Source organism: Molothrus aeneus, chromosome 10 (genome assembly GCF_037042795.1).
Source record: "Molothrus aeneus isolate 106 chromosome 10, BPBGC_Maene_1.0, whole genome shotgun sequence".
NCBI classification, from domain to species: domain Eukaryota; kingdom Metazoa; phylum Chordata; class Aves; order Passeriformes; family Icteridae; genus Molothrus; species Molothrus aeneus.
Genome location: NC_089655.1, coordinates 23,048,218 through 23,062,377, shown reverse-complemented (window position 1 = coordinate 23,062,377; position 14,160 = coordinate 23,048,218).

Below are 14,160 nucleotides of genomic sequence, written 5' to 3'. Positions count from 1 at the left end.
TATCCTTTTTTTTTTCCTCCTTTTTTTTTTTTTTTTTTTTTTTTTTTTTAAGAGGGAAGGAGGGGGCTGGTTGGCGGAGAGGAAGGGAAGTGGGAAACGGGCAGATGGGGGAGGAAAAAAACCTGAGAAGAATCAGAGAGGGGGGAAAAAAAGCCGCCGGGATGGGGCAGAATTTGCACCCACCCCCCTTTCCAAAAAAAAAAAAAAAAGAAAAAAAAAAAAGAGGGGAAAAAAAAAGGGAACAAAAAGCCCAAGTCTGGAGGAAATCAAAGCTGCTCTGACTGCGAGTGCCAGCCGAGGGCTGCGGCGGGGAGCAGCGCGGGAGTCCCGCTCCGGCCGCCCCGCTGCCCCCGCATCACCGCCTGCTCCGCCCGGTGCTGCCCGCCCGTCCCGGGGCCGCTCCCGCCCCGAGCCTCGCCGGGATCCCGCAGCTTCCCGCAGAGCCAAACACCTCGGGGAGACACCGCGCACCTCCCGCATCCTCCCGCCGTGTGCGCGGAGGCGGAGGGGCCGCGCCCGCGGTGCCCGCCCGCCCCGGGAGCCGCCGCAGGTAACGGGGCTGCGCGGGGCGCGGCGGATCCGCGGAGGGGGGCGAAAGTTGGTGCGGGAGATGCGCGGGGGGCTCGGGGGGCTGCGGGGGCTCTGCCTGCCCCCGGCCGGGTGGGAATTGCTGCGGGCAGGGCGGGCGGTGAGCCCCGCGCTGCTCCGCGCATTCCCGCTGTCCGCACCCGCGCACTCATCCGCGCGTAACTCCCGGGGCATCCCGCATCCCCCTCCCGCACCCCGCGGTGGCTCGGCCGGGAGAGACTTAACTGGAACCGCGGCTCGGGAGCGAAAAGTTCGGGGGCAGAGCCGCGGGAGCGGGCGGGAGGTGCCGGGGGCTCCGCGGGCTCCCGCCGCCCCGGGGCCGCTCTGCGCGGGCAGGGGCGCAGCCTCCGCGCCCGCGGACACGCAGCATCTTCCCCCGGCTGCCGAGCTCTCCTCCGCCGGTGCAATATGGACGCACCGCTCGCTCCTAATTAAATTGCTGCATCATTCATTTTCTGACGCGGGAGCGACATGGGGTACGGCAGGCTCCGTGCACCGACACCCCCCGTTCGGAACGGGGGGGAGGCGGGGAAAAAGGGCCGGAGGGGGAATCACAACAGTTTGTTCTCGCAACAAGCTCGCACCTTGGCGGGCTCGGCAGCAACTCAGGAAAGGCACCTAAGGCAGCAAACCCCGCTGGATTTGGGGGGCAGCCCCCCCTTCCCCATGGATGCCGCCCGTGGGGCAGGGTCGGGGGGCGCGGGGGGAGCCCTGACCTCGCAACTTTGCCAAATGGCCCCGAATTTCGCTCCTTTTCCTCGCCAGAGCTGCTGCCGTCGGGCTGTGCGGAGGGGCTGGCACAGGGCAGGGATGGCCCTGGAATGCAGAGCGGGGAGCGCTGCGGGGATGGACGGACATCCCGCCGGGTGCCCCCGCAGGACACACGGACACCCCTGTGCCCCCTGCCCGGCTGTGACACGGCACAGCCCCGCGGGATGCCCGGGGGAGGAGGAGGGAGGGGACGGCCCCGCACCTCCCTACCCATCCTTTATGCCCCCGCGGTTTCCCGGAGGGCTGAGGAGCCTCAAATGGACACAGAGAGGCGGCTCTCCCGGGGTTTGTCCAGGCCATGTCCCCTGTCCCCTCAGCCAGGAGGCAGAAGTCACCGCGGGCCATCCCCTGCATCTCCCTCCAGCATCAGCAGCTCCCGGCCCTTGTCCGTGCTCGGTGTGAGTGTGACTGGCAGCAGCTCCGGGGAAGGGTACGGCTGATGTAACCAAGATTAGGACGTCACTCGCTTATTAATGATAATAATTATTATTGGCAAGCCAGCTATCTCCTTGCCAGAGCCCATCCTGGAGCTGTGGGGATGCTGTCAGCAGGGTGGGAGCTGGCAGGTGCCCTTTGGCTGCCTCTTGCCAGCCTCAGCTGCCATCACCGAAATGCACCTTTCCCTTCTTATTGTGAGAATAAGGGAGGAGACCCAACTTAGAGGTGGGTGCTCGGGCAATTATTGTGCCTTGCAGAAACATCCTTACACGGTTCTGTTCCACCAGAGGAGAGCGTTCCCCTGCTGCAGTCGCTGCTCAGCAGGCACGGAGTGCTCCAGGCAGCCTGCAGTGGGAACCATCCCCTGCCCTGCCCTGCCCTAACCAGCAGAAGGGGCAGTGGTGGAGAGAAAACAGGGAGTTTTCTCCCAAAGCTCGCCCTCACTGTCCAGAAAGAAACATTCTGAGCTTTAATAGTGTCTCTGTCTCCAGCAATCCACGGCAAGGGCAAAAGCAATAAATAGTGCAAGGGGGAGGGCAGCTCTGCTGTAATTATGGCAAATGGGAGCTGCTTCCCAGCTGGCTGGGTTTGGTAAGGTCGGGAGCAGTTTGGGGGTGCTGGGTCAGAGTGTGGGCAGGGTTTGGACACAGCTCCAGCTGCATTTCTGCCCAAAAGCCCTGCTGGGCACTCAGGGATGGCCTCCAGGGCAGGAGAAGCTGTGGGGAGCCCAGGGTGGCCCCAGCGGGGTGTGCTGATCCCTGATGGGATCATTGATGCCTGCTGGCATCTCCTGGGTGCCAGAGCTGCCAGCCCCATGCTCCAGGAGGGCTCAGAAGGAATATCCCATGGCTCTCCCTGCCATGCTCCTCAGTGGAACATGGGAACCCTGGAATTTAGGGAAGGCCAGGGTGCTGGGCTGTGCAGAACACAGAGCTGAGCTCTCCAGCACACAGAGAGTGGCCCTGGGCAGAAACACTCCCAGCTGCACAGGCTATGAGAGGCTCGTGCCATTAGACTGGGCTCAAAGCTCAGCTTAACCTCCTTCCCTGCCCTGATGACCCCTCTCCTTGTCCCCATGAGATTTCTATATTGCACAGTGTCTTCATATTCAGTATTGAGGTTCCCCTCTCCCTTTCAAATATTCTTGGGATTCTATATTAGATATTACTCAAGAAGAAGAAGAAATGTTAGTGTTTTTGAAAATGTTGATAGAGGAAAATCAAGAATTGAGAGTCTTCTCTGTGCAGCAGTTAGTGAAGCAGTTTATGAGGCTTCACTTTTCTTATTCCCTCTCTGTTCCTTAATTAATTTATCAAACACGGACAGGGGAACAGAATCATCAGCTGGAATTTACCTCTAGCCCTGTTCTGGAAGAGACTATTTCAGTTAAATCTCTCTCACATTGTCCCAGGGGTGTTTTAGTGACCACGACCTCTCTTGCTGCTGCATCAACAGCTCAGCCTCGCTACCAGGGCTCCCAAATTGGATGCAGGGGGTTGTCCTGTCCCCCTCAAGCCCCTGCAGAGGTTCCCCTGACTGCTGGAGGGTCCTGCTTGCACTGGGAGAGCTCAGCCCAAGGCTCAGGTGCTGCTGAGCTCCCTTCATCCCGTTCTGGCTGCTCTGGATCCTGTTTTCCATACACTGCTGGCATTTGCCACACCATATACAAAGTACAGGCACGGATTATCTGAGCTGCATGAGCATTGCTGAGTGCACATGAAATGGAGGAAGTGTTAGAATTTTAAACTGGGCTTTTCCAGCTGGAATCCTTCAGGCTGGAGTAGCTTATGTCAAACTGATGTTCCTGGCCACAATTTTTTCTCAGCGCCCTCATTATCAGTTATTTATTAAAGCATAACTTGATTTTTTTTTTTTAAATTTAGGACAGTTGTGCTATTTTCTGATGATGTTGAGAAATAACAATGCACCAAATGATATTAACATGGATTATTTCTAATATAAAAGTGTCCTCAGCTACTTGAAACTCAATGGGACACTGGAGCAGCACAGAAAGCCCAGCCATGCCCTCAGTAGCAAGTTATTTGTAATTGGTTTACACTCATGGGATTTTTTTTTTCCCAGCAGAGAAATTTTGCCCAGCATTTGATGATATGTGTAAATATTAAAAGGAAAGGAGAGAAGAACTAATAGACAGCATTAAAACAGAACAGCAAATACCAGCAAATTGTGAGTGCAGCATTTTTAATGGATAGCTATTAAAAATAAAAGAGAAAAGTAGGCAAAATAAAAGGGAGGTTTTATTGGACAAAATTGACAGTTGTTATCCTCACTGATTCCTGACATTTCAAGATCAGTTTTTTATCTAATGTTTCAACAGCCTTGGGTATTTCCTTCTAGTGAACCACACTCAGCTGTAGCTTTTTTCCTCCCTTTAAGCCCACAATTATTTTTTTTTTTCTAAATGTGCTGATATTTATTATAGCCAATGTCAAAAAAATCCTCCACACTCCACTTATATATGAGCCTGTCCTCAGCCTTTCCTGGGATGATTCACAGCCCTGGGTGGGCACACACAGCTTCCTCTGGCAGCAGCTGGAATTTCATGCACGGATCCAAGGCAAAATAATGCCCCAGGGTGATGTGTCCCACCCAAAGTGAGAGTTCTGAGCCACCCTCCAGCCCTGGGAGGGCTCCCCCAGCCCTTCCCATCCTGCACAGAATTCTGCAGCCGCATCCTGGAATCATGGAGCCACTCAGCTTGGGAAAGATCTCTAAGATCATCGAGTCCAACCATTAACCCAGGACTAAACCACATCCCTAATGGACATCAAGACATTTTTTATTCAGTTTCAGGAATGGTGATGCCACCACTTCCCTGAGCAGCCTCTTCCAGTGCTTGAGAACCCTTTTGGTGAAGAAATTTTCTGTAATACCCGATCTAAACCTCTCCTAGCACAACCAAAAGCTGTTTCTTCTTGTTCTATCACCTGGAGAAGAGTCCACAACCTTCTTTTCTCCATCACAACAACGTCCTGCAGCCTTTTTAACCCTTTTTGTTCAGTAGAGAGGTTTCTTGTCACCTGGCAGCCCAAGTGGAGGTTTTAATGTCCTAAATGAGGCTGAGCAAAGACCACACAGAGGAAGAGCATGGACCTGGAACTGTGTTTTCTGAATCTCTCCATCCACTGCCCACAGACACCTTCAGATGGCAACTTCATTGTTCCCGTTAGAAAAATCTTAGATAATGCAAAAAAAAACCTGTTTGAATTCTTGTTGTGGAATAACGATTGTGGTTTATTTTGACACCTCCACACTCTGCATGTGGATATTTTCTATTGCAATTTCTCTTTTGGCTTCATTTCCTTTTCACCTTGTGGGCTAATCTTCCATACATCCCAATTCCTGGATTTTGCCTGGGTACACAAAAATGGAGATTAACCTCCAGTATGTGCTGTAAGCAACATCCTGGATTTTCAGGGCATCTGGATTTAGAGTTGCCAGAATTAGAAACACGAGCCAGACAAGATCATGCTAGGGCAGTTCCCCGGGACTGGGCCATAAAGCCAATCAATTTAAAATGTAATAGAAAGCACCGAATTCTGGGTGAAGGAAGGCACTTACTGCTCGTTTGGAAAGAAAAGCTCATATGCTAAATTGCTTTTCAGATCAGACTTGAGTCTACTTTTAGTGATGTCAGTGGTGCCACTTCCGTTCAGTCCAGTGGTGCCAGAATTTTCTGTTTACTGCTGTTACTTCTCCTTTTCCTGAGATCCCTGGCAGCACCACTCCTTGCATGGTTCTTAGGAGGCTCCAGGATGGTCAGAGGGATGGAGGAGCTCTGCTGGGAGGAAAGGCTGGAGAATTGGGATTGTCCAGCCTGGAGAGGAGAAGCTTTGGGGTGAGCTCAGAGTGGCCTGGAGGAGCTGCAGGAAACATGGAGAGAGACTTTGGGGAAGGGATGGAGGGACAGGACACAGGGAATGGCTTCCACTGACCCAGAATAGGGATTGATGGGATATTGGGAAGAAATTCCTCCCTGTGAGGGTGGGCAGGCCCTGGCACAGGGTGCCCAGAGCAGCTGTGGCAATTTGGTGCTTTCTATTACATTTTAATCCCTACTCTGGGTCAGTGGAAGCCATTCCCTGTGTCCTGTCCCTCCATCCCTTCCCCAAAGTCTCTCTCCTTCTTTCCTGCAGTTCCTTCAGGCCACTCTGAGCTCACCCCAAAGTCCAGGGATCCATTCCACCCTGGATCCCTGGAATTGCCCAGGGCCAGGTTGGACATTGGGGCTTGGAGCACCTGGGACAGTGGGAGGTGTCCCTGCCATAGCAGATGTGGCACTGGATGGGCTTTGAGGTCCTTTCCAACCCAAACCAGTCTGGGATTCCATGATTCCTCTTTGAGGACAATTAGGACATGGAGACAGAGCTGATTGCTCAGAGGCAGTGAGATGAAGTCATTTTAATCTCATAGGAAAAAGAATTCACCAGAAATGGAGGGGATGGTGGCACTGATTGCTCTGCTCTTGCCAGTCTTGCCCCAATTTTGTTTTTGCTCCCAATGACAGAAGGTGACCTTTCATCCAAAATAGGCTCAGCTGGGAAGTTCAAGATGAGCTGACTCACTCCCATTTCACTTATCCCTAATGGAAGCTGTGGACTAATGCACCTCTAAAAATGGCCAAAGAGATCTGGGGCCTGAACTTGTGGCTCCCTCCTAACACCAAACACTGCAATGCTTGGGTTTCCTGTGCATGGTGCATTAACTCATTAGCAGGCACTCAGGATATAATTTTTCTTATGCTAAAATTATGAAATGGGGAGAGCCAGAACGAGCTGAGGTACCTGAGTGTCCTGCTCAGCCTCCAGCTCTAAGTGACCTCTGGAAGAGAACTGCTCTCCCTCTTTCCCACCAGCCAGGAATCCTTCTGGAAATTGCCATCAGAAATCAAATATCGTGGCTACTTTACATGCAGGAGTTCCCTGATTCCTTCTCTAATTTTGTTGAAGAGGAAAATTGCTGGTTTTCTTTTTCTAATTCCAAGGCTTTTGGCAATTTTACAAAAGGCCAAATTTCTTTCACCAGGAACTTTGGAACTGTCATTTTTGGTCACTGCAGCCAGGGAGTCATTGTGGATGTACAAAGAGAATCAAAGGTCTAGGAAGTCAGACTCATCCAGGAAAAAGTAAATTAGGATGGTTCTGAATGGAAGAGTGGAAGGAAAACGACAATACTTTTGAATTATACAAAATTATGTTGAAAAGTAAAGGGAACATTTTGCTCTCTCAAATAACATCAGAATGAGAACAAGAAATTGGTCTTAATTTGGAACTAGAAAGATTGATATCAAATATATTTGATGAAGAGGATGGCAGAGACTGGCTAAGGAGGTCAGAACCCCACAATCCTGTGGCTGTTCATGTTGACTGACATTGTTTGTGACCATATACTACACTCCTTAAAATAAATACATTGTCAATTAAAACAGGAGGAAAATCCAGTAAAAAGCAGATTTGGAACCAGATTCCAATAGAAACAATGACATCAAAAATGTAACATGAAAGAATTGAAGGTTTCTTGTTCAACATGGCTAACTCATGCTCTGGGCATTTCATATCCAGGCCCTGAATTCATGGAATTGGCTAAAATCATCTTCTTGGAAGTATATACATGGATATATGGATACACAAACACCCACATGCCTGCACACCTGCATTCCTGGATTATTTGTGCACATCTTCAAGTTTTCAAGGTCTTTGTGTTTAGGGTTTTTATTTTCCATTCATTTTCTCTCTTTCTGCACCATCCATCTCCCCCTGGCTGGCTGCATAGCTGGGACCTACCATTTCCTTGGGAAGTCATCTTCCAGAAACAAGAACTTTGGGAAAAAATATCTCAAATCAGCAGATTTACAGCGAGCTCTGAGCACTGGAATTCCTGAATAGAGATAAAATCTTAGGCATGAGTGTAACGTTGGAATGTAAAATCCATAACAATTTCCTCCCCGCTTTCACAGTTTCAAATGTTTGCAGTTGCAGGGAGTGTGAGCGAGGCTCCCTTTTAGCTCTTGATTTAGCTGGGCTTAAAATCCAATGAATAAATTGTCCATAGTTCATCAGCTTGTGGGGTGCTCAGTGCCCACACACCAAATAATAAACTCCACATCCCACTGCGAGCAGTTTATGGCCAGAAGACTGCGGGAACACGGCGGTGGAACTGTCAAAATAAAACATGTAATGGGCTCATAAATGAAATGAGCAGATATTGGTTTACAATCAAGGCCATAAATTTGTGTCACACCTGTCCTCTGGGTGGTCAGCAGCAATCAGGCTGCTGAATTCTGAGCATATTTTTGAGCTGGTGCTGTCTGATTTGTCCTTCCCTCCTTGTTGAGCGATACCAGGGGGTGAAGAGAAAGGCTGAAGTGAAATGGTGCCACTGCAGCCAAGGGGATGTTAATGTTTCAAGCTAAACATCCAACAAATCCAGGATAATTCAAGGCTAATTGTGTTTTATTGTGTTAACCCTTTTACGAAAAAAAAAATCAATGAAAATAGGTTTACAGCAGCTGTTTTCACCTCCCAGCAAGCTTTTGCACTTTCCCACTGAGGTTACTCCGAAGGTGGAAATATTCTAACATAAGGATTATTTATTATTATTATTATTATTATTATTATTATTATTATTATTATTATTATTACAAGGATTCCCTCTATGCAGGCTACTGGAGAAACAAAAACTTTACACACAGAAGCTTCCAGTCAGTGACCAGAGTGTGTGAATCTGCCTGTGATTGTTACTTTTCATTCCTACAACTCCTTATCAGGGCCTAATAAATTCAGCTCAATTGTTAGTATAGCTCTCCCAGAGGTTACTAATTTTAACAGGCCGTTTTCATTGTTTTTCTGAAGAAGCCATAGAGGCAGATCCAATATTTGATGTTCCAAATAATCCCCTAACTGGTTTTAGGGTTGGAGCCCAGCTGCTAAACCAGCTCCTTCCTTCAGCAACTTCTTTGGGACTTTAGGTGGGTTTAGTGCAAAATCCTTTTTCTTGCTTATTCAATATTCAAAGTTAGCATTGATAAGTTGTGACATTGTGCTGTTTAAACTGCTATCTTTTATTTTGCCATTTAAGCAGTAGGTTTTTTTTGGAAGAACCCATTCCTGATGGAGCCATTTGGGGCCAGCCTTACATGAAGGCCACTGAAGATGGCCCTCCCTCAAACTTGAACAATTTTCCAGCTTAAATACACAAAGGAGATGAGGCCCTCAGGAACTCCCTGCCAGGGCTCCATTCCCACCTCTCCTTGCTCTTCTGCATCCTGAAAACCCTGTAGAAGTTAAAGTTTTCAGGTTTTTAGGGTGACACCAGGATTGCCCAGGTAGAGAATGATTCCTTCATTTTAAATATACAACTAAACCACATTGTAATGTTGAGCTGGGTCAAAAAAAAAAAAAAAGGCAGCAGAATGGCAAAACTTCTGCAAAGCTGTGAGAACAGAGGCATTTTCTGATTTTTTGGTGTGCAATGCAGATGCAAACAGCACCACTTCTTTCCCTCCATTTGCATATCTGTAAATGACTGCAAGGCAGGGTAGGAGGAGGCCAGCTGGATTCAGTTACACAGAAAGGTAAAAATCTTTTGATTCTGATTTTAATTTTGCAGTTTTCAGCAGGGTCACATCCTGAATTTCTTTCCAGACTTGAGAGAAAGGAGCGAAGCTCTCAGCGGCGCACGGTGATGGGAATCGCCAAAAGAAATTCTATTTTTACACTAATAATTAATGTTTGGTCTCGTGCAGCCTTCCCAGTGAGCCACAGCAAGCACATTTGAGGGCATTAGAGCTGCTTAGGGAGATTTCAGGGGACACTAATCTGCAGGACTTTCGCTGACAACCCCAAGGCAGCGTCACGTGAGAGCCTTATCAGGGCAAACCCTCCCCAGCCCATCTGCAGCAGCCCTGAGCACAGAGCTCCCCAGCCTGGCATTCCTCTGCATGCTGGATTCACTGAGGTCACAGCTGGATTTTTTTGGTGTGCCAGAATGATTTCTATTATTTTAGAATAATAGAAATTATTATTCTAGTAATAATTATATTAAACTATAATTTTATAATGGTAAAAAGTATACAATGTTATACTTTTATATTTAAATATCAATGTTTCAATTATAAATGTAATAATTTATATTAGAAATAATATAAAGGCTCCAGGTTAGTGACAGAGATGCCTCCCAGGCCAGGATGAGATGCAAACCTCTTGCTCTGTGTGATTTTCACCTACTTAATAATAATAATGATAAACAACAGCACTCATCATCATCACCACTGCCAAGAACAACAACTACAACAAAATTAATTACAATAACAACAATGTTACCTTTCACTAGCTCCTTATAAACCTTGATCATTGTTTAATGCATCTTCTTAAGCATATTTCTTTTATCCTTTGCTTCCTACTTCAAGTAGCAGCATCTCCTGGCAGTGCAGTAATTTCTGCACATACAGCAAGGCAAGGGTGGTCAAACTGGGACACCAACCTAGAGGAGTAGGTGGACAGTAAATAATTTTTAATTCTTTCCAGCCATTTGTACCTTAGAGAGGTCTCCAGTGCGTTCTCACTCTGAATTATTGGCCTTTGCTGATGAGCACAATCCTAGGAGTTACAGACAGATCCTTTGTACTTGGTGCAACATGAAATAGAACTAAACCTTCCCTCTGCCTGCATTCCCTTATTTCTCACAGGGCTTTAGCAGAGCAGAGGATTTCCCAGGTAACCAGGTGCTGCTCAAAGGCCCTAAAGTTGGAGGGGGATAAAGGCAGAGCCAAGTAAGTAGAGCAGAGAATTCTCTGGGTTAGGATGACAGACAGGTTAAGATGACAGACATTGTTCCTCCTCCTACTTAGTCAGCTATATTTATTTTTTTTTTCCAGTGGATTTTCTCCCTTTTGGAGTCTCTCTGTACCCTTCAGTGCCAGGGAAATGTGCTAACAAAGCTCAGCCACCCGGGGAAGGGCATGGACTTCAACTTGTCCATAGGGAGGGCAGCAGAGAGGGATATTTGGAGTTTACAGAGGTAGGAATTTGAGGGAGAGCTGGAAAGTCTTGACTTGTAGGAGTGTCAGGGGGTAGGATGGTTGGGACGGATGGAGACGGGAGATCTCTGCAGCCAGTCTGGAACTTGGGGTTTATTGCAGAGGGCCTGGGTGCAGGGCCCTGCTGGGAGCTGCCAGGCACAGCTCAGAGCAGGACTGAGAGAAGAGAGGGGGAGAGAGGATGAGAAGGTAAGAGAGTAAAAGGGTGAGAGAGTAAAAGGGTGAGAGAGTAAAAGGGCAAGAGAGCGAGGTTCCCATTACAATACAATAAATCTTCTTCTGTGTTGAATATTCTAATTCTCACTAACCAATCTAGTACAAGATACAAATCCTACAGCATTTCCATACAGCCTATAAGAATCATTACATTACCATACTGTGTTACATTTTAAACCCTAAAAACTCCTCTCTGGGCCCCTTCTGCCAAGCTGTAGGGTCTGCTCTGACCCTTGGGCCTGTCTGCAAGCAGAGGGTGTTGTTCCATCAAAAGGGGATCACCTTCAGCTGGCCATGCCATTGTTTTCCAATTGTTCAGTAACTAAAATATCTCAAAGCTTGCTTTCATTTCAATCTCACTTATAGTTTCTATATTCTCAAAATCTTTTGCCAGACAATCCTATTTATCAGGCTTTCCTGTTTCATCTTCCCCAACATCGACTGTCTGGCAGTGGTGCTGGGGATGGAGACTCCTTCCACACCCAGCCCGGGGCACAGGTGCTTCCAGCAGCCAAAACCAGAATCCTTGGCACTTTGGGAGGAACAGTGAGGGGTTTGAGCTCCTCCCCCAGCCCCAGGGAAGTGTGCTGGTGGTTATTTCAGTCCCACATTAGCACTTTTGGGAGGAAGCCTGGTGGGGTGGGGATGATCAGTCCCGGGAAGGGAGGCGGGAGGTGTGCGCACCTCCATCCTGTCTGCAGGAAATCAGAGCAGGTTCTGGAGGTACTGTGATTCTGGTTCCCACCTCCTCCAGCCTCTCTTGTGTAACCCTGACTGGATTGGAGCCCTGGCTGCTTGGATTGGAAGGTGATTTCAGTCTAAGGCTCCTGGAAGTCCATTTGTTCTCACCAAAATACCATTTGTTCCTACTTTCTCCCATGCAGGTAACCTGGCTCTGACACAGAGTAGACCCTCAAAGGATCCTTGGCTAATTTTAGCATTCCAAGGGTAACTTGCCCCATTTATTGCAGGTGGAAGGAGCAAAAAAGCCTTTCTGCACCAAGGCCTTCTTTCTCTGTTTGTGCCAGCGTGAGTGAGGCAAGAGCCTGTCTTTAACAGAACAGATAAAAATAAACCCAGCCATGGACAAAGCCAATTATGTTCTCCATTGCCTAGGGATGGGCAGCCTAATTTGCAGCTGACAGCGATTTGATGGACTGAACCATCCTTTTTCTGATCCAGCATTTGAAGTAATTTTTATTGTAAACCAATCATTAGCATGCAGGACTCTGCGTACCGCCGGTGTCACCGTGACAGATTCCCACAGCACTGCTGCTGCTGCTCGGGGCTTTTCCTCCATCCCTCACTGCCCTGGCTCCTTCTGGGAGGTGCTGGCCATGGCTCACTGTGGGCCTGTCCCCAGCAGGGCCCTGGGCACAGCAGCTGAGGGGTTGGGTGAGAGGGGCTGTGCCAAACTCATCCCCAGCACTGGGGGAGAAGCTCCCAATCTCCTTGCTGGCGTTTTGGCTGCTGAATTCAGTCCTCCAGTCCAGAATATGCAGACAGCACATGAGGCTGGGAGTTTAGCAGTGAGCATTTCCTCCATCTTCATCCGCAATGGCCTCTGATTTTGCTCTTTTGTGTGGTTTATAGGTCAGAAAATGATTTCCCCCTCCCTGAGGAAAAGCTTGGGGCTTTTCCTCCATCCCTCACTGCCCTGGCTCCTTCTGGGAGGTGCTGGCCATGGCTCACTGTGGGCCTGTCCCCAGCAGGGCCCTGGGCACAGCAGCTGAGGGTTGGGTGAGAGGGGCTGTGCCAAACTCATCCCCAGCACTGGGGGAGAAGCTCCCAACCCTTCCAATCTCCTCACTGTCATTTTGGCAGGGCTGCTGAATTCAGTCCTCCAGTCCAGAATATTGAGGCTGGGAGTTTAGCAGTGATTTCCTCCATCTCCTTTTGCAATGGCCTCTGATTTTGCTCTCTTGTGTGGTTTATAGGTCATAAAATGATTTCCCCCTCCCTGAGGACATTGTACTAGTTTGTGTCTGACATCTGTGCAATGCAGTAAGTCCTAAGCTGTCGTGTAGCATCCTTCTGTTCCCTGCCTGGGCACAGGGGCACAGCTCCTGCCCAGAGTTCTTGGACAGAGCATCACTTCATTACAACCAGCTGGAATTTGTTTCCACCAGAGCTTCAGCAATTTCTCTTTGCAGCAGCCCCAGAGCTGTTGGGATTTACTCGTCTGCACCAGAAAAACTTCCCCATGGAAGCTGTGGGGTGCAGAGGTGCAGGGAAATTTGGAGAGGATGCATGGAGGGTGAAGAGCTGCTGCTTTTGCAGAGGTGGTGTGATCTACATCCCCTTTCCAGGTCTGTGAGAGCTCAGTATAGACCCAGGAGGTTCCATCCACATTTCCTCCTATTTTTGGCTGTGAAATCTGCAATTTCTTCCTTTCCACTGTGGTGTTCAGTAAAGACTGATTAACAAATGATAGACACCCACTGCTGCTAACAGGAGCAATAAAACCCTATAATTTTCATGAGACAGGTCACCAAGACTTTCCTCTGATCCTGCAGAGTTTCAGCAATACCTCCACTCATGCAAAGGCCTGAGGTAAAGGAGGTTTTTTGAGGCTGTGTCACTGAGCACAGAGATGTCCCCCTGGCCTTGGGCATTTCCAGCCACAGCCATACCCCAATACCCTCATACAGCTCTTTGCAGCAGTTAAATACATTTCTAGCAAATGTAGCTTATGGCCAAGAGTTGCTAAAATTGAGGTTTCTGTGCACATTTCCCAGTGATTTCCACAGGCCTGATCCTCCCACCTGTTTAAAATAAGCCTTAAGACTATTCACCTTGCAGCACTCTATGTTTAGACACTTATTTTTAAGATTTTCATTTCAGTTTTAATGTATTCCCTTTTTCTGGAAATCAAAAGAAAGCTTGCTAGGCAAATAATTTAAATTTCCATTTCCCCCCACCCCGCCCCTACATTTTGCCATGTTGATTATTCACAGGTATCTCTTACTCTTCTGCAAGTTCTCTGAGTCATGGACAATCACTGCCATGCACACCCAGCACAGGCCCCAGAGCAGAACAAAGGGATTTTTCCATCAAATTACGTTTTCAAATACATTTTCAAACCCTAA